This window comes from Lepidochelys kempii, chromosome 2 (assembly GCF_965140265.1).
Source record: "Lepidochelys kempii isolate rLepKem1 chromosome 2, rLepKem1.hap2, whole genome shotgun sequence".
Taxonomy (NCBI): Eukaryota; Metazoa; Chordata; order Testudines; family Cheloniidae; genus Lepidochelys; species Lepidochelys kempii.
Genome location: NC_133257.1, coordinates 38,121,434 through 38,143,795, shown reverse-complemented (window position 1 = coordinate 38,143,795; position 22,362 = coordinate 38,121,434). Strand labels below are relative to the sequence as shown.

Below are 22,362 nucleotides of genomic sequence, written 5' to 3'. Positions count from 1 at the left end.
GCTGAATGTGGTCTGCCTTTCCAGGAATCAAATGACACCTCTGGATCATTGCAGAATGGAAATTTCTTGGCATTGTTGGAGCTTGTGGCTCAGTTTGACCCATTTTTAGCAGGCCATATCTCAAAATATAGGAATGCTGGCAAAGGAAACCCATCATACTTATCCAGGACAATATCTGATGAACTCATTGGTCTTATGAGTGACAAAGTTCGTTCAGCTATTGTGGATAAGTAGTGCTGGGTACTTCAGTTTATCTGTTGACTCTACACCTGATCTTTCACATATTGATCAATTGAGTATTTTACTAAGATATGTCTCCCCCACAGATGGAAAACCAGTTGAACGATTTATAACATTCCTCAATTTGAAAAGCCACACTGGTGAAGAAATGGCAAATCGAGTACTGTATTATCTGTGCCAAGTTTGCAAAATAGATTTCTCAAAGTGCAGAGGTCAATCTTATGACAACGCCGCCAACATGTCAGGGCATTATCAAGGAATGCAGAAGAAGCTTTTAGAACAGAACAAATATGCCATATTCATACCATGTGCTGCGCACTCTCTCAATCTTGTTGGCCGCAGTGCTGTTGATTGTTGTCCGGTGGTAGTAAGTTTTTTCTCAACAGTCCAGTTACTTTATACATTTTTCTCTGCCTCAACACACCGATGGGCAGTTCTTAAAACATATTTGGGCAATGATGGTGTGTTGAAATCTCTTTCTAATACTCGCTGGGAGGCACATGCAGTGGCAACAAGTGCAATTCTGGAGTTCTACTCAAAGATTGTGGATACATTAGAAAGTATAGCTGAAGACCAATCACAAAAGGGAGAAACTATACGAGAGGCAGAAAACATTGCAAACAACATGCAAGAACTAGAGTTTGTATTCATGTTGACCATGTGGAATGAAATTTTACAATACTTTTACCACACAAGTCAAGCTCTCCAAGAAAAAGAATTGGATTTGAAAACATGTACAGACCTCTGATAATCATTAGCAAACCACTTAGACACTTTGAGGAATGATTTTGAAAGATTTGAAGACATATCAAAAGATATCTTGCCTGATACTAACTACAAAGAAGCTCAGTCCAGTAAGCGAATCAGGAAAAAACAAGCAAATGATAGCAGTGCAACAGAAACAGCATTGAAACCTAGAGAGAAATTTCACATATCTACTTACTACGCTATAATTGATACACTTGAAGCTCATATGAAGAGGAGAGGTGAAGTGTACAAAGAAGTATCAAGTAGATTTTCTTTTCTAAATGATATGGACTTATCTGACAAACAATATTCACAAGGTTCCTAAAAGCTAGTTGACTCATACCCTGTTGACTTGAACATGAATCTCTGTGGAGAAGTATGGCAGTTCCACTGTTATATGCATGCAAAGTTTAATGAAACAGGAAAAATGAAATTCAGTCACATTGATCTTCATGACACACTACTGAAAGACAGAATACAATGTGTATTTCCAAATGTAGAGATTGTACTATGTATTTTTCTAACATTGATGATTACTAACTGCTCCGCAGAACGCTCTTTTTCTCAGCTGAAAAGAATAAAAAACCCTCAGAGAACAACAATGTGTCAGGACAGACTTGATTCACTTTCCCTATCATGTATGGAAGCAGACATGCTTTGTTGAGTCAGCTTCGATGAACTTATCCAGAATTTTGCCATCAGATTTTGCAATCAGAAAATCTAGAAAGAAGCTATTTTAATTCAGCACACATGTAAGTTTTGTGTCATTTAGAAAAATAAAAAATTTTATTTTATGGTATAGTATTGTTTTTATTTTGAATTACATATGGGGGGGGCACCATAATCTTTTCAGTGCCTAGGGCCTCTAAAGATCTTAATCCGGCCCTGATCAAAATCCTTTGAAGTACAGGCTTATGTTTGTCACTGGAAACAACTGGCGCTTCTAGAGGGTTAAACAGACCACAATTATTACAAATTAATTTGTTTTCCAGAAGCCTGCTGGTATTCCAAGAGATAGAAGCCCCAGTGCCTGATAACTGGACTGGAGAAAGTACAAAAAAAAATATTATAGGGAAAAATCCTACGTTAGTAAGGGGCTGGACTAAATGACCCATTTGGGCTTTTTCCATCTCTGATTTCTATGATTCACCCTATATGCACATACTACATAACTGAAACACATTAATGACCATGGGTTTAGAAAGATTACGTGATTTTAAATTTGTGTAATACCCTGCTTTATTACATGTACACACACACTTTACACAAGGCCATGCGCAGACCAATTTTTCCAACAGTGTTTCCAAATCTAATCTTTTGTTTTAAGCAAAGCAAAGAAACAAAAAACAAAACAAAACTAAACTAATATCATCACGTGTTATGCAATGTTTGCTTTAAAAATAAATCCATAAAAAAGAAAAATACTTGTTCTTTTTTTCCTCCAGAAGTCTATCTCAATGGATTACGACTCCTGCTTCCAGCACATGATCAGATTTAAACTCACATAACTTTGAAAGATCTGTATCATAAAGTCTTGCGCACACATTAGTCAGTGATTTAGGCTGTTGCAATACATTCCAAAATCATTTGCAAAAATCAAAATCAGCTGATAACTCCCAAATAAAAGCCGATTAAAATGACAGAAAATATATGGAAAGTGTTAGTGCAAAATGAAGAAAGATGCTAAGGGCTAGATCCATAAAGGAATTGAGTCACCTAATTCCAAACTTTAGATCCTCAAAACCGCAGCTCAGCTGCCTAACCCTGCAGGTGCATGAAGTTCCTTGTCACCTAACTTACCACGAGTGAAGATCTCTCAGCACCTAAACTTCTGCTGATGGGCATGCACTGAGCCACCTAAGGCCTGGTGCTGCCAAGCTGCTCAGTGACTAAGCCCCAGAGGGATCATCAAACTAGGTGTTGCTGTGCCAATCTCACCGCTGGGGCTCAATCCTGTAGGCAGTCTCAGAGGCTGCCTAAGAGCACAGCTACCAGATAGGGTCCCACACAAAAAAGAGCCGAGGAGGTAGTTCCCCCCCTCTTCCTCTTACCTAATATTCCAGTAGTTCAAGCATTCAGCAGGGATGTGGGAGATCCAGGTTCAAATCCCCACCTTGTCTGGGTCTCAGCAGGAATTTAAACAGAGACCTCTCAGAGGAGTGCCCTAATCTGGCTATTCTGGGGTTGGTAGCTCTCAATAGCTCCTTCTGAAACTGTTCTACTTCGTCTAAAATACTTAGTGACAGATGCATCTTGTTAACTCTAAGCAGCGGATAGCACTGGAGGGACTGTCAGTTATAGAAAAGATTTTGCAGGTGTGTTGTGTGAGTATATTCTGTTCAAAGCAAGCTTGGGAACTCTACCTGTTTATAGTTACACAATCTTTCTCATTCTGAGGAGAAGATTACTTGTGATTTACTGAGGCGTGTAGCTTCAAAGAACAAGACTTATTTACCTTTAATTATTTGTCTTCTCCCAAAAATACCCATCTAATGGAGGTCCCACTCTTGGAAACTTACTATAAAAGCTCAAGGGATAGGTCAAAAAGAAAGCACAACTGAAAAACTGCCTGCTAGTATGGCAGTGAAGAAAAAACAAGACTAACAGAGTGCAAAAGATGAAAGCACAGGCAACCTTAGTTCTGGCATTTCCTGACTTTTGACTGCATGACTCAAACCTTAATGTTAAATTCTTTGAAGTAATAACATGCATAGATAGCATGGAGTGTACGGGGAAGATGAAGTACTTTCATAAGGTGAGAACACAGAATCCTGAAGAGAACAACATTCTAAAGAGCAAGAGTCTTTGAATAGTGAGAAATAGGTTCTGGATTCCTGACTAGATGCCAAAACTAAGCAATAAAGCTTTACATATGTGTGAGGAGAAATCCATGTGGCTTCTCTGCAAATCTCCTGGCTAGGGGCAGATCTGAGGTTAGCAGCCAAAGCTGCTTTGAACAGAATTTACTGAGCCTTGACATGACCTTCAAGCTGCAGACCTGCCTAGCTGTGAGACGCAATCAGATATCCATTGTGGGATATTCTGTGACTTAACAATATGCCTCGAGTAACAGGCAGCACATGTTCTGTTCCATGGGCAGTGCAACTATTTCCTGGTTCTCTTCCTTGCCCCATGGAGACACAATCTGTTATTGGTCTATGACAGTAGCAGATTATTTCCCCCTCTTCACCAGGTCTCCTGTGCAGGACAGCACTAAGGCACGTAAAAAGTTGGCATTTCCATTCTGCGGAAACTCCTGAAATTCTGAAAAACATTTTGTTCCGAAACAGAACTAAAAGAAGCATTTCAAAATTTCACATGGAAGGGGAAAAAATGTTGTTTAGAAAATCAACTTTTTTCATTTAAAAAAGTGAAATTAATCTGGCTCTGGGGGTATGTCTACACTGCAATTAGAAACCTGCGGCTGGCCTGTGCCAACTGACTCGGGTTCGTGGGGCTCGGGCTAAGGGATTGTTTAATGTGGTGTAGATGTTTGGGCTTGGGCTGGAGTCTGGGCTCTAGGACCCTGCGAGGTAGGAGGGTCCCAGAGCCCAGGCTGCAGCCCAAGCTTGAATGTCTACACTGCAGTTAAACAGTCCCGTAGCCTGAGCCCAAGACAACTGGCATGGACCAATTGTGGGTCTCTAATTGCAATGCAGACATACACTTATAGCCCAAGTGGTTAGGCTTGCAGCTCAGCCAAAAACTGAATTTGGGTCAGCTGAAACATTATGTGAATTCATGTCAAGTTCAAACAAACAGTTTTGGCCAAAGGGAAAAAAAATTCTGAAAAACATTGGCAATTTTTAAATAAAACTTTGATTTTTTTTATTTAAAACAACTTTTTGTTTAGAATTTTCCCTTAAAAAAAGGTAAAAATCTCAAACGAGGTTTTTTTTTTTTTAAAAAACTTTCATTTTGCTGAAAATAATTTTAAAAATAGTTTCCGGTTGACCCGAAACATTTTTTTTTCAAATCAGCTGCCAAACCGAGAGACCAGTTATTCACATATCCCCTCCTGAGAGTCCCCAGGGTTTCCCCACTCCTCAGCAAAAGCCCTGGAAGCTCTGAGGTCCCTGGCCCTAGGCCAGGCCGCATGATGGAGCCACAGACTCTGGAAGTCTTGGGGTCCCCAGCAGGCCACCAGGTGAGCTGGCAAGAAACCAAGTTGTCCGAACATTGTTGAACCGACTAACAGGAATTTTTCATTGAAACCATGTGCTAGCCTAACCAACCAGCTCTAGGATGGCAGTTTTCGGGGCATGATTCTCTAGCATCACCTAATCAATATAAAATATAGTATAAAGTCTCTAGAGCCTGAAGCTCATGCACTTTATGAGCTGAACTTGCTGCCACTAGGAAAATGACCCTTCTAAGATGCTTCTGTATGAAATCAAGAGTGGGAAACCAGTGAACAGTTCTACTAATACGAGTAGATTGTGCCATACTGAGAGGAGGTTTCACCTACATTACGTAAAGGATATACACAAAAGAAGCCTTTTGCAGTACCAATGTATTACAACTTCAGGAGCTAGATACTGTTATCAACCAAAATAAGGAGGAAAAAAATATATCATCCACTGAGACCTGAAGATTAAGCCAGACTAAACCCATACATGATGAAATGAAGCAGATCCTAGCTAGCCACTCTCCTTCCCTCTATTATTGGTGGCTGCATTTCAGTGATGTTGTATGCAGTATGTAAGAGTTTGCAAAATGCTTTAATCTGCAAGTTGATATATACTGTGCACAACGCTCTTGTCATAGAATTTGCTACAGAATCCAGCCTTTACCAGGGAGTTGTGTTAGAACAAAGCTTTAATTACTTTTAAAAAATTCTAGCCTTTATGTTTGTGAAGATAAATCTTCCAGAGAGGAACTGAATGCAAACCAATGCAGTGTTTCCAGATGTGTGACTTGCCTGATCTCAGTGGCGTGTTATCTGTGAAGCCTAATGATGACAGTTACATAGCTCAGTGGTTTGAGCATTGGTCTGCTAAACTGAGGGTTGTGAGTTCAGCCCTTGAGGGGGCCATTTAGGGATCTGGGGCAAAAATTGGGGATTGGTCCTGCTTTGAGCAGGGGGTTGGACTAGATGATCTTCTGAGGTCCCTTCCAACCATGATATTCTATGAAACACTCCTGATTATTTCAGCAGACCTGAAAATTGTTGCCCAGACCTGAAGAAGAGCTCTGTGTAAGCTGGAAAGCTTGTCTCTTTCACCAACAGAAGTTGGTCCAGTAAAAGATATTACCTCATCCACCTTGTGTCTCTAATATCCTGGGACCAACATAGCTACACCACCACTGCATATTTCAGCAGCAGCACTCAACTAATCTGCTCATCCATCTTGTTGGCTGCAGTATCAAGACAGTGGGGATGTGGCAGGCCGTTGGTTAGAGCAAGGATTGCTGAGACAGGGAAAAGGAAGTTCAAGCCCTCCACAACCATCATCATCTTCTCCCCTGCCCAAAAACGGGGAGAGCAAGAGGAGATGCATTTTCTTCCTAGTGCCAAAAAACAAAATCACTTAGACCTTGGGAGGTCCAAAACCCAAATCAGCACCTATGCCTTGTCCCAGGTGTCCTTGATTCAGCTGTCAAAACCTCTGGCTCCTCCCTCCTCTCTCAACAATCTCCAAAATGCAACCACTAAAAAAAAATATCTGAAGAAGTGGTGCTTTTACCCACGAAAGCTTATACTCAAATAAATCTGTTAGTCTTCAAGGTGCCACCGGACTCCTTGTTGTTTTTGTGGATACAGATATCCACAGGATCAGTGACAGCTGATACTTGTCACTAAAAAATATGTAACGCTTTGAACACTGAGAATAAATTTGTTAGTCTCTAAGGTGCCACAAGCACTCCTTTTCTTTTTGCGAATACAGACTAACACGGCTGCTACTCTGAAACCTGAGAATAAAGGGGCAATGTGAGCTGTTTGGGGCAGGAGCGTGGCCTTCCCATATGTTTGTAAAATGCCTAGTGTATTATAGGCACCACCAGAAATGCAAAACAACAAACTATAACAATGGAATTACTCCAGATTTACAGTGGACTCGCTGAACAGAATTTGCCCCATTGCGTTTAATATAAGATAAATAAACCAATGGTGGTGTTTGAGCAGGGAGTTAAAAGAAACAGCCCTAATTAAACGGAAGCTTTGAGGCGTGTGAACCACTTACTGAAAAAGAATGATGCAATTTTACTAATGCAACTTTGTCCTTCTACTCTCTCCCCTCCTTTTGTTTGCTTAGATGCCCTTCCTTTGTCTGGTTCAGTCTGATGTTAAATTGTAAAGTCTCTGGTGTAAGGTCCATGTCCCACCTTATTTCCATTAAGTGCCTAACCACTTATAGGTCCTCAAAAATAAGTAATAATTAGTTATATGTTCATATTGAATTCAGTAAAACCCTCCCTTTTGAGTGCAAGTGAAGCTGCTGCAGGATTTTCAGTTTGCTGCATGGATCCAGCAGCAGAGCACTGCAGAAACAAGGGACCTTCTTGCAGAATTCAGGTCCTGCTTCCTGCATAATACACAGGGCCATGGCTTATAATATGAAAACTCTCATTAGATGAAGAATGCCAGTTATCTGCAATGGGATGCTTTTCTTTGTTTTGTCCCAAGGATTATTTCAGATTATTTCTCTATTTGGCTCCCCCTTTCTGTCGTTGTGAATTATGTCTATGAGTAACTACTCTGTCAAAACAACCAACTGCTACATTTGATCATTTATGGGTTTTGTTTGGGTTCAACTTTGGGTCACTACCATCTGATTTTTGTAGATTATACCTGCCTCAATGACCTGATTTATCTTTATTTTTCTTTTGGTTGGCTATTCTACTATTGCACTGAATGCTTTAATATACTGGTATTGTCGAGTCCTTTTGAATGCACATTCTTTATATAAGGTAGATAGCAAGAGAAGCAAAATAAGATGTGTGTGCACTTATCATAGAATCATAGAATCATAGAATATCAGGGTTGGAAGGGACCCCAGAAGGTCATCTAGTCCAACCCCCTGCTCAAAGCAGGACCAATTCCCAGTTAAATCATCCCAGCCAGGGCTTTGTCAAGCCTGACCTTAAAAACCTCTAAGGAAGGAGATTCTACCACCTCCCTAGGTAACGCATTCCAGTGTTTCACCACCCTCTTAGTGAAAAAGTTTTTCCTAATATCCAATCTAAACCTCCCCCACTGCAACTTGAGACCATTACTCCTCGTTCTGTCATCTGCTACCATTGAGAACAGTCTAGAGCCATCCTCTTTGGAACCCCCTTTCAGGTAGTTGAAAGGGGTTTTTAGATGGGGTAAGATCCAAGTTACCCGGGAAAGAATTTTCTGTAGTATCTGGCTGATGAATCTTGCCCATATGCTCAGGGTTTAGCTGATCGCCATATTTGGGGTCGGGAAGGAATTTTCCTCCAGGGCAGATTGGAAGGCCCTGGAGGTTTTTCGCCTTCCTCTGTAGCATGGGGCACGGGTCACTTGCTGGAGGATTCTCTGCTCCTTGAGGTCTTCAAACTACAATTTGAGGACTTCAATAGCACTGATATAGGTGTGAGGTCTTTTTTAGGAGTGGTGGGTGAAATTCTGTGGCCTGCATTGTGCAGGAGGTCAGACTAGATGATCATAATGGTCCCTTCTGACCTAAATATCTATAAAAAAAAAGCAGCTATCAAATCCCCCCTCATTCTTCTCTTCTGCAGGCTAAACAATCCCAGCTCCCTCAGCCTCTCCTCATAACTCATGTGTTCCAGACCCCTAATCATTTTTGTTGCCCTTCGCTGGACTCTCTCCAATTTATCCACATCCTTCTTGAAGTGTGGGGCCCAAAACTGGACACAGTACTCCAGATGAGGCCTCACCAATGTCGAATAGAGGGGAACGATCACGTCCCTCGATCTGCTCGCTATGCCCCTACTTATACATCCCAAAATGCCATTGGCCTTCTTGGCAACAAGGGCACACTGCTGACTCATATCCAGCTTCTCGTCCACTGTCACCCCTAGGTCCTTTTCCGCAGAACTGCTGCCTAGCCATTCGGTCCCTAGTCTGTAGCTGTGCATTGGGTTCTTCCGTCCTAAGTGCAGGACCCTGCACTTATCCTTATTGAACCTCATCAGATTCCTTTTGGCCCAATCTTCCAATTGGTCTAGGTCCTTCTGTATCCTATCCCTCCCCTCCAGCGTATCTACCACTCCTCCCAGTTTAGTATCATCCGCAAAATTTGCTGAGAGTGCAATCCACACCATCCTCCAGATCATTTATGAAGATATTGAATAAAACCGGCCCCAGGACCGACCCTTGGGACACTCCACTTGATACCGGCTGCCAACTAGACATGGAGCCATTGATCACTACCCGTTGAGCCCGACAATCTAGCCAGCTTTCTACCCACCTTATAGTGCACTTTCTCTATAGTGCACTTTCTCTATTCATGCTTCGGTGTAATAATTATGTAGTGGTGGTGCAGAAGTTACATAATCTTTAAAAAAGGGCAAAATACATTATTTTTACCAAACCTTTCAATAACACTTTTCAATGGGATTTCTTTACTCTGGAATTCTTAGCCAATTAAGAACCTTTTGCGGCATGTCATTTACCCTATTCTTTAAAATTTATACATTAAGATTAATCACATCACCATAACCTACTCTATCAAACACAGTCTAGCACTATCACAAATTATATAGCATTTTAACACCAAACGACTAGACAAGGCAACAACAAAAACACAAGAGAAAGGGAAATTAGCAGGGAAGCCACCACCACCACCACTTTCTCAGTAGCTAGGTGGCTCTGGGTCAGAAAGAAAGGACATAGTTACTAAAAAGCTACATAGAAAGCTGACTGACAACGTGACAATTAAATATAGCACGTGGCTGGCTTATTTTATTGCACTGCAGGGAACATTGCAGCACAGTTCTTTTCATACTGGCTCATGAGTGGGCTTAGTCCTCAGGTTAGCAGGGTAAAATTTTTCAAGACCAATCTAATAGCAGCCCTATTACTGCAATGTGTTTTCAAAGTGCAGCACATATAGCTCCATTCCTCACCTATCATTGTGGCGTAAGAAAGTATTCTTATCTCTATTTTACAGACAGGGTAATAAACTTCTCTGTTGAAGTGGCTAAACCACAACTACGCAGTAAATCAGTGGCCGAAGATGGGATTCATATCTGCGATATAGCAATGTCACTCTGGCGTAACTCCATTGAAGTCAGTGGAGTTATATTGGTGTAAAACTGGCTGTAGTTTCTAACCCAAAGCTCAAATGCAGACAGTGCTGCCTATATATCTGCACATTCACCATGTTCAGTAGAAGCTAGTACACCAATATTGCCCACTTTCAGGAAAAAAAAGGCTAAAAACTTCTACATTCACAGGATCCTGAACGTCAGCAAAAGAGAGCACAATGTGAAAACAAAACAAGGCCGCCCCAAAACTATCTGATCATGTTATACACAATCTATTTGTCTTTCCTCTCCCTTTCATTTCACTCCCTTCCCAGAGAAACCTTTTAACCTCATCTTACCTACCCAAGATACTTATATGGGCCCCACCTCACTGTAGTATCACAGCATCTCACTATCTTCAGTGTATTTATCCTCACAACACCTCAGTATAGCACAGAAGTATTATCTGTGGAACTGAGGCGTAGGAAACTAAGCTACTTAACCAAGGTCACACTAGAAATCACTTGCAGAACAGGGAATTGAACCCAGGTTTCCTGAAGGCCCATCCTTTCTCTCTCAGGGCTTGTCTACACTATCGTGCGGGGTCGATCTAAGATACACAACTTCAGCCACATGAATAGTGTAGCCGAAGTCGATGGTGGGATAGCTCAGTGGTTTGAGCATTGGCCTGCTAAACCCAAGGTTGTGAGTTCAATCCTTGAAGGGGCCATTTAGGGATCTGGGGCAAAAATTGGGGATTGGTCCTGCTTTGAGCAGGGCGTTGGACTAGATGACCTCCTGAGGTCCCTTCCAACCCTGATATTCTAGGATTCTATTTACCGTGGTGACTTCACTGCAGTAAGTCGACAGCTGACGCTCTCCCGTCAAATCCGCTTGCGCTTCTCGTTCTGGTGGAGTACTGAAGTCGACGGGAGAGCGCTCAGCAGTCGATCAATCACGTCTATACTAGACACGATAAATCAACCCCCGCTGGATCGATTGCTGCCTGCCAATTCTGGTGGGTAGTGTAGACAAGCCCCCAGAGTGTCTATATGGGGCTACAGGCAGCTAGCTCTGTGAGCGCCCCCCAACACTAACTAGCACAGACCCATTATCTGCAAAGGGCAAACAGCTGCCAGACCCCACCTTGTCATAGGAAAAGGAAGCAATTCCTTTCTGTGACTTGTCTGGAATTTTGGTCTCGGAAACCCGAGACATAAGCCCAGTACTAAGTCAGGTCAAGTGCATAGAGAACGCTTTGTGTTCTAACCAGCAGGCCAGTGCCTGACAGCTGAATGATTTTTAAATAAATTCTTATTACTTTACGTACTTAATGAAACACTCAGTACACAACAAAGATAGGGAATAATGCAACGTCGGAAGTCTACCATATTCTCTTGCATAAGTGTACCTTGCGTTGGGGGTGTTTCAGTTAGGCAGTTATGTCCAGGAAAGCCAGGCAGATTAAGTACAAGAGTATTATAAACACACATCATTTACATAAGCTGCTCAAACAGTGGCACTCAAACTGCCTCTATAGGTTATTGCTTTCATAGCTCAGATGTCCATCCAAAGTAACACATTTACTCAAACAAAACAAATGCAACCAAACAAATAAAAAGCACTCACATGCTAAATAAAATTAATGGGCCTTATGTTGTGCACTGAAGCTTGCCAAGCTCAGGTCTGGTAAGCTATCGAGCGAAGGGTGTTCCAAAGACAGCACCTGCACCTGGAAAACCTCTGCCATAACTTTCAAATTTACTCTAGGAACTAAAAGAAGGGATATCCCAACTTCAGCTGCGGTAGTGGGTGATTTACCAATGTTCTCATGCAAACTGTCTCAGTAGTAACCCCAGTGCCTGTCAGGCCAGACTCGTAGAATGTGCAGTTCTCCTGTCACCAATGTTGCATAGGAGCAGAGCTGCAATTCACCCTGCTAAAATCTCAGCTGATGCTACTGACCATGCTCACAAGTGATTTTTTTCAAATCCATTTAAACTTTATTTTCAATTCTTCTCCCCTCACCTGAAGTTTGCAACAAGTTTCCTCCTTATGGAGAACTAACAAAATGCCAAGTGTGGTGTTCTTTGTTCAGCCATTTTTAAGGGAAAAAATTGAGTGCTGTATCCTCAGAGGCTATAAATTCTCCTAGCAACTCTGAAGTCCAACTCTGCTGAAGTCAATGGAGCTAGGCTGATTTACATTCGAGGAAAACCTGACTCTTCTTTTTCCAATTGAGAATTTCTCTCCACTCAAAAATGGCTGAATTTTTCTTAACCTTTCCAGAACTGTTTGCTTTCAGGCTCAGGCCAAACATTAGCCCCAAAGAAGAATTTAGTTCTGGGCACGTGAAAAAGAAAAAAAAAAAAGGGTAGCAATACTCTAAATGCAGCTTTCGCTATTAAAAAAACTCTAAAGCAGTCACTATGTAATACACTGATGTAGTAACATTATGTAAGTGAATAGCATCAAACCAAGGGAAAGGTAAGTAAGCAGGGTGTGTTATAGTAGTCCTAGTGATGAAATAATTTCCTTGATTACTACTTCTGTTCATACATCAAAAATATCACAACACAAGGAGAAGACATTGCATGCAAGGTCCCCAGTTTTACAGACATTAAGTTTTCCCATCGTTATTAAACAATATTTTCTTTTTTGTTTCAACACTGGAATTACATCCATAAATGTACTTAAGAGGAAAAAAAGCTACTAGTCAAACTGTTCTTCCTCTCTTTTTTAAAATATATAGATAAAAAATTGCAGTAGCATCTAGGACAGGGGTCGGCATCCTTTCAGAAGTGGGTGTGCCAAGTCTTCATTTATTCACTCTAATTTAAGGTTTCGCATGCCAGTAATACATTTTAACGTTTTTAGAAGGTCTCTTTCTATAAGTCTTTAATAGATAACTAAACTATTGTTGTATGTAAAGTAAATAAGGTTTTAAAAATGTTTAAGAAGCTTCATTTAAAATTAAATTAAAATGCAGAGCCCCCCGGACCGGTGGCCAGGACAGGCCACACAGGGCAGAGTGAGTGCCGCTGAAAATCAGCTCGCATGTCGCCTTCGGCACGCGTGCCATAGGTTGCCTACCCCTGATCTAGGAGCATTTCTACATTACAGTTGGGAGCAAGCCTCCCAGGCCAGGAAGACAGACAGCTTAAGCAGGGCTCAAGCTAGCATGCTAAAGATAGCAATATGAAGGTTGCAGCTTGGGCTTTCAAGCCCATCCGACTAAGGTTGTCAACACTATATTTCAAAAATAAGAGACTGTTTTCTTAGCACCTCGCCCCATCTCTCCTCCTGATATCATCATCATCGTCAATACTAATAATAAGAAGCAGTACTCACCTACATTCACCAGAGGTATTTCTGCTGCTTTTTTATTTTTTTTTGGTGCAGCACTCAGCAACTCCCGATCTTGTTGTAGAGAGATGAAAAATTAAGAGACGTTCTTTGTAATAAGGGACTGTTGGCAACCCTACACCTGACCCCCTTGGCTTGAGAGCCCACGGCACTGTGTCCACACTTATTTTTGGTGCAGTAGCTTGAGCCCCACTAGCATGAGTCTTGCTACCCAGAGCATCACTCCCCGCTGCAAGGTAGACATACCCTACAGGTCCTACCCAAGACTGGGGCCTCCTTGTGCTGGGCACTAAAGAAACACATAGTAAGAGACAGTCCCTGCTGTAAAGACCTTCCCTCTGGGAGGGAAAACAGGGGCACAAAGAGGTCTAATGATTTGCTCAAAGTCATGCAGCAGGTCAGAGATGGAGACTAGAGCTAGAACTTACTCCTCTGACTGCCAGTCCCAGAATCCTATTTATTAGTCCATGCTACTGTTTCTCTTTTGATTACTTCTCTCAAAAGCTGTATAATTTTATTTTGTGTTCCTCACCTCCATTTCCCTCTGTATGCATTTGTCCTAAAAGAATTATCTTCCCATATCTGTTGCTAGGAAAATGATAAACAGTAAAAATATATATTTTTTTTAACTGAAAAGGTTTTAGAAGTGTCAACTGCAATTTGGTGGATTGAATAAGAATAGCATAATTATACATCTGTTCTCTTACTCCTATTAATGAATGTAAAATAACTGGAAAATTCTGAAGGCTGTCGTCATGGTAACAGACAAACTAGCCTAGTAAAAAAGGAAAAATCTGCAGTTATAATTCAAGATAAAAATCTTATCTCTTTACCAGAGCTGAAAAATATCAAAGATTTAATGCATGCTCTTGTCCTTCTATTATAATCTCTTTTAAAACATACGATGCATGGTTATTGGGAGAAGGCAACATTTTCCATACAACAGTCTCTCTCAAAGGCTGCTCTAACTAATGGGAAATTGTAGTCTTTCTGATATCATATTGTGGAAACTGTAAAGGCTGACTTTGAAAATAGTAATGTGGTTTCACTGACCAGATCCTCATCCGATGTAAAGTGATGTAGCTTCCTTTAAGTCAATGGAGTTGTACAGTTTACACCAACTGAGGATCTAGTGTGATAGGCATAAAATTGCATTGCCAGGCATATCAACATAGTCTATATCCAGAATTCCTTACTCCAACAAAGGGAGTACTAATAGAAATCCTTACTTTTGATAGGTTTCAGAGGAACAGCCGTGTTAGTCTGTATTCGCAAAAAGAAAAGGAGTACTTGTGGCACCTTAGAGACTAACCAATTTATTTGAGCATGAGCTTTCGTGAGCTACAGCTCACTTCATCAGATGTTTACCGTGGAAACTGCAGCAGACTTTATATACACACAGAAATCATGAAACAATACCTCCTCCCACCCCACTGTCCTGCTGGTAATAGCTTATCTAAAGTGATCAACAGGTGGGCCATTTCCAGCACAAATCCAGGTTTTCTCACCCTCCACCCCCCCACACAAATTCACTCTCCTGCTGGTGCTAGCCCATCCAAAGTGACAACTCTTTACATAATCAAGTCGGGCTATTTCCTGCATAGATCAAGGTTTTCTCACATCCCCCCCACCCCCATACACACACAAACTCACTCTCCTGCTGGTAATAGCTCATCTAAACTGACCATTCTCCAGGTTTAAATCCAAGTTAAACCAGAACATCTGGGGGGGGGGTAGGAAAAAGCAAGAGGAAACAGGCTACCTTGCATAATGACTTATGATGACACCATTCAGAAAATCACTGGAAAACTTTGTAATAAATAGTGGAAAGTTCCCCCCCCCCCACAACTATACTCCTCACCTCCAAGACATCTGAGCTGTCCCCCTTGGCTTCTGCTATACCACCCAAGATTATGCATCAGATATTCTAATCTGAAGTGTAAATTGCCATATATGCAGCATGCCGATCATGCACAACTGGAGAGGAAAAGGATCATTAGTAAAATCCATGTTATCAGTTAGAATAAAAGTTGTAACAGAGTGGCAAGACGGCCTCTGGCAGTAGGTGACTATAAAAACCTGGTGCTCACAAAACAATTGGGATCAGGACTCATGTAAGTGAAAAAATACTTACAGACAAAAGACTGTTGAAATGGACTGCACTGAGGGGAAGCGCGTAGGCTAGCAATGAACCTCAGCCTGCTCAGGTATTGTACCAAACCATAGTCCATTAAGAAACCTCTCTCCATATTAACTGGCAAACACGGTGCATATAAATCATAATATCCATACTTCCACCGAGAGACAAGGTTGAAAGTATGCTTCCACAGAGTCCAGCTAATATCCAACCCCAATATTATACTTTCTTTACCAAACATACCTTTCCAAATCCCAAATGGTAGAAGGTCTAGGAATAAACAGGTAAGGGGAAACAAGGGGAGCTGGGGGGCTGGTTACTTAAAGATAAACCTCAGCTCATACTCCTGAACTTTTTGAGAACATGGTCTGAGGTTTGTATGTGCAACCTAGTTAAACCCCAACCTACGTCTGATCAGGTCAGGGGCTTGCCTCCATCTTAGGCTCAAGCAAACAGGTCAGACAAGTTGCTAGATAGGCAGGAATGACAGTCAGTAAGAGTGTGACATTTTGGGGTTCAACCTAGACAGTAGGGGCTGTGTCACTGCCTGCCCTGCAACATTGCGTGCCTTAAATGACATGCTTCTGTGCTCACTGCCCTGATGCCAATAGCCAGCATCCAGGTCACACCCTGGCTTTCACCAAAGAGTTACTTTTTGCAAAGTGAGGCCAGAACCCTCCAAGTCCCGAATTTCCCCAAAATCATCTGCAAATGTGACAATCTGCTGAGGTTCCCAGAATTGAGAGTTATTATATTACCACCTCAGCCTCAGCAAGTGAGAGTTTTTCTGATAAGCTGTGTGACAACACCTTGACAAACCAACTCATCTGTTTTGCCAGCAAATTCTTCAGGATTCTGCCAGGCAAAACTTTGCCATGCAGGCTACAAAAACAGTGAACCCCAACTCCTAAGTTTCCCAGAGATGTCTTCCTGCAGCATCCAGCCCTCTGCTAGAACAGTCACAGAAGTTATTGGGTTTGTTGTCCCCTTAAAGAGGATGCTCAGGTTTGATAAACACTGCAATTTTAATCACAGCACTGCACTGGTTTATAATAAAAGTAAAACAAGTTTATTAAACAAAAAATCATAGGTTTAAGTAATACCAAGTATGAAGAATAAAGACAGGAAGGGTTACAAAGCAAACAGAAGTAAAAATATCCTTCTAAAATAAAAACTTAATTTCAGCAAGTTACACTCTTTGATTAAGCAGGTTTCTCACCTAAACTCAGTTCCCAGAGATTTCAACCCCGAAGGACCCATTTTTTCCTCAGATTACAAGAGCTCTGGCTGTGTCCAGTGGTGGATAACTTAAATGTCTTTTTGCCCCACCCTTACCACTCCAAAATTCGCTTTCTCTGTTTCAGGAGGCAGGAAGGCTTCTTACTGTTCTTCCCTTTTTATGGACATCCTATCTCCCTGCTGATTCATATGTAAATAGAGCTTCCATTGTTTTGATTTCACACTGCTTAATTTACAATGGGGACTGGTAGACAGCTGCTTTCCCTCCTGTCTGGGAGCAAACCGGTTTCTCCCTGTGTTTGGTCATAAGCTTTAAACCATAATATCCATAATTCCACATATAGTATTAATGCAGACATTTCACAATTATGTTAATCACCAGTGTCTCACCAGCATTCATAAAAGACCTTTCTTTTAAATACAGTAATACTGTATACAATCAGTTGATACAACTGCTTATCATTTGAGGTTCAGACCCCCTGTCTTTACAGTTAAGAGGTGCTCTCCCCCACTTGCTAGTTTGATGGCTTTGTTGACCTTTTATGTAAATGTATCTTCACTGTCTCTGCCTGATGACCAGGCTGGTCAGACAAGCAAATACACATTCCGTTGTCTAAGGCAGTGGGTGTCAAATGCATTTGATCATGCTTCCTTCTTTGCGTCTGTAGTAGTATACGCCTCACCTCTTTGGGTGCCTGGCCAGTAGCTGCCACCACTCTCCAGCCACCCAGCTCTGAATGTGCACAGCAAGTTCTTCCCCCACACTAAAGGTCCTTCTCTCCCCATCCCCCCCGAATACATTCTGCACCCCCCAGAAGGGTGTGCCCCAGTTTGAGAACCTCTAGTCTAAGGCAGACTGTGCTTATGCTCTGCTTGCCAAACACATTTTAAGAACATAATTCTAGCACATATTTATAACTCTTTGTACTCACCCTCTACAGACCTTATGCAATAATATTAATGATCACTGAGTTATTCGTTTTCCAATGCTATATTACATGCCACCTTTTGGGTATATATCATGACAACGGTGCATTAGGTATAGTGAGTATGGCAGGCCTGACAAGAGTCGCTAACACAGAATTGTTGCCAATGGGCCTTTGTATCACAAAAAGTTTTAAGCTTCTTTTGATTTTCCCATGGACTGTGATGAGTTAGGCATGCTCAAACAGTATACACAAGCGTAATTCATTGGGATTCTGATGACAATTAAATCATGAGCTTTATTTGGTATGGTGGGGGAGGAAGAGAAAACGGGAGCTTCTTCTCTTGGAGTTTTTCGTGTCAATAAGACTCCAATTAGCACTTTTTAATGTGCAGTTATATGTACACTGGACATTTGATCTTGTATAAAGAAAGCACAAACAAACAAATCATCTCATATATAGTGATTATAGTTTAGAACCAGTGTCAGAACAGTACCTACAAGGCACATTACTAAAGTCTAGAATATAAATATTACCTTTTAAAATGTAAAGCCAGTCAGTTGGAGGGAAGGGAAAGTTCATCTTAGCCTGCAACCAACCCAAATGTGGCCAAAACAGATAGAACCACAAGCACCAACTTCACCTGGAGGCCATGCCTACCAGCACTTCCCTAATAGCCTGGCCAGATAAAGAGCTTAATGTATTTAAAGTTACAAATGGAAAACTAGGCCAATTTACCATACAAGACAGTCTAATCATAGGTGAAAATAAACCAGCTGTTAAGACCTGCAGATGTCTTTGTGAAAGACAGTGGCCGAATAAACTAGGAAGGAGGGAAATTTTTTAAGCCACAGAATATATATTAGATGGGTCGGAGTCTGAAATTACATATCCTACCCCCTTTCCACAACAACCCTATATACATCTAGCCACTTCCTTTTCCATGACGTGTGTCACTGGTTCCATTCCCCCACCCCTCTACTTGTGAGGCTCTGCTGAGGACAAGCAAGGGCAGCCTCTCTGCTGAGCTCTAGGCTGCTGCGTCTCAATTTGCAACTCCCAGCACGTTGGGGCTTTCCTGTCAATTGCACCCCAAATGCAGAGCAGATCTCCAAAGCCCCAGAACAGAGAAGATTTAGATTTGCTTATATTGATTGCTCTGAAGCTTCAGATGTATCCTTGATGTAGCCAATCAGAATTGGATACCACTGTGCCAGGAACATTAGCTCACAAGAATGACAAGGGACAAATCGGGAGGGTGGAAGGTGTACTGGGATACAATATAAAAGCAAAGTGAATATTGTATCCCAGTATGACAATAGGCATGGTTAGTCTTGGTTAGTTCCAATAGCTGTTCCTTTTTTACCCCAAAACAAGCAACATTCAGGGAGTGGGAGAAGGATATGATTTGCACAATATTTAGACCTATTAGTTTTGCAAATACACATTATAGATACACTTTTAATGTACAGCAAGTACACACAACAGCCCCTCACCCTGGATTGCAAATAAAGTGAAGTGGGGAATTCATAGAGTTCTGGGAGTGCTGTAATCAGGGATTGCTCAGAGGCTTTGCAAGATTTGTTGCGTTCTTTGGATATTCAAACACACAAGAAAGGGGAGCTCAATGGGAGCTGGTGGTTGGGCATGGTAGAGGAAGGGGAAAGGAAAGGCAAATGGATGGAAAGGGCAGGAGTAGGGGTGACTTTTTCTGAACCTGAAACAATATTTCATTTTGGTTCAATGGGTGTACAAAGGTCTGGGGTGGTTTTTACTTTGCTCAAACCATTTCTCCCATCCCTACTTTGTATTTACTTTCACATTAGGGCTGTGAAAAGTTTGAACAGATGTTCAGATGCAGGCAGAGGGAAGTTTTAGTGCTGCTCTATTTACTTCCTCTTGCAAGATCTGCTTACATTTGCCTGTGTCGTGAAGAGGAGAACATCTAGCAGCTTAACAGCTACCTGGGGGAGATCTTAATTTACTGTTCGTCTGAAACATTATGAATTAAGAAAGGAATGTATCGTGCCATGAAACCTCACTTGACTGGAGCTTGTATGTTTCTCAAAATTAGGTCAGCAAATTTATTGGTAAGTAGCTTAATCTCCTAGCACATTAACTATGCATATGATGGACTGAAATCTGAACTCATTCTGTCAAAGAAGTGACTTTTTGAATCTTGATTTTGCCAGATACAGAGCACATCAACACAAAGACCAAGTTCTAAGAAGTTCCACTCTCATGTCAAAACCCCAAAATTCCAGGCTTGATTCTTCCCTGTATCTGAGCTTCGCTCAGCACAAGGAAGGGAAGGAGGGATCTTCAAGAACTGTCTACAGCTCTGGTTCTGCACCAGCCCAGCCCCAATCTCAGTGACATGGAGCTATAAAGACTAGGGGCTTCTCTAACTGATGCCACTGATATAAAGTCCATTGAGGACCTCACTTCAGTGGTGGAGTGAAGCTCAATTACACACTGTCCACCAACCTCCTTACATCAGGAGTGGAGGGGTGGCTGGCGCAGGGGCTGCCTCCTCTGGGTTTATGCTTGCAGGGAGTTCCCAACATGAGGGGAATCCTCAGTTATTCGTTTACAGCCATAATCCAACCCCTTGTGCTGCCTGAACAGAGCAACAGGGCCAAGTATAGGAGAGGATATGCTGGCTCAGTCTAAAGCTGGGACCTGCGACATTACAAGGATTATACAGTCCAAGACTCAACAGCCCCTCCTTCCTCTATTTGCGACTGGACAAGACACACTCAGTTTTCAGGCTCTTGTGATCCATCCATGTCCGCCAAAGCCCTCCAAAATAAAGAAGGAAGGAAGCCAGCTTTTTGTGGGGAGTGGGGTTGTGTTACAAGTTTAATGTAAGAAATAGCAGAAAAATCATTTTACTATTATGACCTATAGGTCTCAAGTCCCTCCCCATAGGAGCAGCCATGCTCCAACCCTCTACCTAGCAGCCTGCTGACAACAGCTCATCTGAGACCCACAAAGCCCAGCCCCACAGTGAGGCTCCTCCCTTGAGGTATGACTGGCAGAGTCCCAGAGTGGCTGATTGGCCCACTGGCCCTACTTAAACTAGCAGCAGGAACAGGAAACTCCTGAATCATTGGGTTCCATCCTGGTCTGGACTGCATGCCTTGTGCTACCTATTTACCCACTCCTGCTTCCCTGGCTTGATTTTCTGGCATCTGACTTGTGGTTCCGAACCTTCAGTTTGGCTCCTGCCTCTGAACCCCAGATATCCTGACCTGGCCTGACTCTGGTTCCCAACTCGTGGTTCTGATTTACAGTTGATGTCCTGCTTCTGACCTCCAGGATTCCTTGCCAGCTGACTCTTGAGTCCTATCTTGAGGACTGTGGATTCTGGCTCTGACTACTAGATCTGGCCACCAATGACCTGGCCATGACATTTAGGAACATACAGGACTAGTGAAGGACAACCACCATGTTTCGTTTCTGCTTTGCAGTTCAACAAGGTCTCCGCACCATAGTCCAGAGCATGAAAGAATTTTCACTCCTATATCCACATTCTCAAAACACTGACCCTGAATAATGAGTTTAGTAATCTGAATCTAGAATTTAGTTTTAAACCACCCACTGACATAAGAATGTACGTAGAGCAAAATCCACATCATCTAACACCCAATCTATATCTCCACAATTCACAAGTTTTGTTTAAGCAACGTCCCACATTGAAGTTGTAGAGATGTTGCCGGTCAGAAGTGAAGTGTCTTGGCAGAACTACCTGATATGGAAACCTCGATAGACCCTGCTTGTAATAAGCTTCAAATTAGTGCAGTGGCCCTTCACTTTATTAGCTATAATAAAAACATTTAGGTACATTTAAAAAAAAAACAAATCAAACAAAACCAAAGTGTAAATCTAAAGTCAATAATTCCCATAGGTGGTGTAGGTTGGGGACTGAGTTTGATAAATGCCTCCTTTTCGAGGCCATGAAGTAGCATTTTCAAAAACAGCTGGTACCTTGAAAAAGAAGGAGCTATCCAAACTGTCCAGTTCTTACTGCATCCAGTGCAGAAAATGTTATCAATATTCACTCCAAAGCCAGTAATGTAAAGGGACTGTATTTATCGGATCTCAACCTTCATCTGTAGTAGATAACATTTGATAGTTACAAATCAATACTCCGTTGCATCAAAAGTGTAAAACAGTGTTGTGTAAGAGGATGATCACATACCGTAACAAATTGGATAGGTCAAAAGAGTCAGTAAGCTATGTCAGTTCAAGCATTAGAGAGCATTAGAAGCAACAATACAATTAGTGCAAAATTTAATTGAAATTAGGATTTAAAGGTAATCTTAATAAAAAAACATAGCCAATAGAATTTAACCTTAAAACCAAGAGACTTTGCTTAGTACGTTGTTCAAATCTGTTAAACAGTATGTTTTCTCTATAAGTGAAATCATTTATCTAATTTTCCACTCAGTACCCACAGGACATATAGCATTAATCCAGGGGCAATTCACTCTTCATATAAAAATCTGTCTTTGTAAAAAATGT

The 22,362-nt window shown here is 41.7% G+C and overlaps 1 protein-coding gene across 2 annotated transcripts in view; it reads right to left on the bottom strand.

The window, feature by feature from the left end:
* The window catches only part of NCALD (neurocalcin delta), an 87,393-nt gene that overhangs the window by 46,066 nt on the left and 18,965 nt on the right, over positions 1-22,362 (bottom strand). The window contains exon 2 of one of the 2 annotated variants that reach the window (XM_073330416.1): positions 21,826-21,950. The exons of the other annotated variant lie outside the window; for it this stretch is intronic. The gene's annotated coding sequence lies outside the window, so the exon portion shown is untranslated. The remainder of the gene's footprint in view (positions 1-21,825; positions 21,951-22,362) is intronic. 2 annotated transcript variants of the gene reach the window in all.